Source organism: Portunus trituberculatus, chromosome 6 (assembly GCF_017591435.1).
Source record: "Portunus trituberculatus isolate SZX2019 chromosome 6, ASM1759143v1, whole genome shotgun sequence".
NCBI lineage: Eukaryota > Metazoa > Arthropoda > Malacostraca > Decapoda > Portunidae > Portunus > Portunus trituberculatus.
Genome location: NC_059260.1, coordinates 120,001 through 122,500, shown reverse-complemented (window position 1 = coordinate 122,500; position 2,500 = coordinate 120,001).

Here is a 2,500-nt window from a genome sequence, read left to right as displayed (position 1 = left end):
CACACACACACACACACACACACACACACACACACACACACACACACACAGTATGCACGCACGTAGGCATGCACACTCTTTGAATAGACACACGTGCTTACATGACATATATACAAGCATTCACACACACACACACACACACACACACACACACACACACACACACACACACACACACACACACACACACACACACATCATATATACGTATACGTGTGCTACATTCATGACATATACGAAGTAGTGCACGGTACAAGATGACACGTACTGGACATGTACATGTACATACACGCTGAGGAGCAGGTGGAGGGAGGGAGGGAGAAAGGTGAGGGGTAGGAGTGGTGGAGGAAGGCTAAAAAGGGGTGGATGAGACAAGATAATCGGTCATATTCATAAACACTTTGCTCTTTCACTACGACAGTTTCCCAAGGCCACTGAGACGACTAGCAGTGTTATCAAGACTGTTTCTCCTTGTGATAAACTAGAAATCTTGCCAATCCATCACCAGAACCATAAAAACACCTTTAAAAACACGAGTATCTTCAACTGGACCCTTTGGAAAGTATTGACGTCTTTTCCTCTCACCACGACAGTTTCCCAAGGCCACTGAGACGACTAGCGGTGTTATTAAGACTGTTTCTCCTTATGATAAACTAGAAATCTTGCCAATCCATCACCAGAACCATAAAAAAAACACCCTTAAAAACATGAATATCTTCAACTGGACCCTTTGGAAAGTATTGACGTCTTTTCCTCGCACCACGACAGTTTCCCAAGGCCACAGAGACAACTAGCAGTGTTATTAAGACAGTTTCTCCTTATGATAAACTAAAAATCTTGCCAATCCATCACCAGAACCATAAAAACACCTTTAAAAACACGAGTATCTTCAACCGGAGCCTTTGGAAAACAGTGATAGAGAGAAAGCAAAGCGTTTCAGAATGTGCTAATATAAACACTTTATCAGGAGTAATTGTGAGTGACCATGGGGGAGAGGGAGGGGAGGTGGTGGGTGGGGGGATAAGGGTGAGGTGAGAGGGGGAGAGGGAGGTGGGTGGAGGAGTAAGGGTGAGGCAAGAGTCCAAGGGTGAACCAAGGAGGAGCACAACAACAGCCTGGGTGATGTACGTCGCTGCTTGAGAGAGAGAGAGAGAGAGAGAGAGAGAGAGAGAGAGAGAGAGAGAGAGAGAGAGAGAGAGAGAGAGAGAGAGAGAGAATCAGGAAGAGAGGCTTATAAAGGCTAACTATGTTGATTGAGAAGGAGGAGGAGGAGGAGGAGGAGGAGGAGGAGGAGGAGGAGGAAGAAAGAGAAGGAAAAAAGATGAAGTTAAAAAAGGAATACGCACACGCAAACACGCGCAAACAAACACACACACACACACACACACACACACACACACACACACACACACACACACACACACACACAGAGAGGGGGAAGGGAGAGCAAGCATGTGATTTGTTGACCTTGTAAGTACTACCTCTCCTCTCCCTCTCTCACTCACTCCCGCCTTCTCTTCCTTCAAACAATCAGTAGGCACATCAAGCCTCTCTCCTTACCCCCCCACCTCCCGGCCTCTCCCTCTCTCTCTCTCTCTCTCTCTCTCTCTCTCTCTCTCTCTCTCTCTCTCTCTCTCGATGCAACAGGTATCTTTTGAAGGAAGTTGGTATACACACACACACACACACACACACACACACACACACACACACACACACACACACACACACACACACACACACATATTCATTCATTCATTCATTCAGTCTCGCATTATTTATATCACGCGTCATCCTTGAATAAAGAGGAAGAGGAAGAGAGATATGAGAAAGAAGAGGAGGACGATGACAAAAAAGGATATGGGAATAACAGAAGCTGTTATATAGAAAATGTAACACCACACACACACACACACACACACACACACACACACACACACACACACACACACACACACACACATCAATATGCAAAAGGTTTAACACCATACCTTTTAAATAACAAAAGAAAATTTATGGTTGTCAGAGAGAGAGAGAGAGAGAGAGAGAGAGAGAGAGAGAGAGAGAGAGAGAGAGAGAGAGAGAGAGAGAGAGCATGCACGATCACCTCCATAACATTGGAAAAGATGATGATGAGAAACAAACGTTGAGGCAAGTCAGTGCGAGCGGGAGAGGCGGGAACGTTCGCCAAACATTGTTTGGAGACAACAACGCTTGACAAAAACACTCCGTTGTGATGAGAGGGCGACCCTTTGACAGACACACCTCAAGAGAGACCAAACGTTTGAAAAATGCTGCTCATAACTCACCAAACGTTTGAACATTAGCCATTATGACCGGCCCAACGTTTGAACATTAGCCATTATGACCGGCCCAACGTTTGAAAGACTGCCCTGCTGAGAGCCGCAACGTTTGAACGTTTGATAAGTACACGTTATGAAGGAGCAACAACGCACGACGACCACCTCTTGTTTGGTATTTACACCAATGTACAATACAC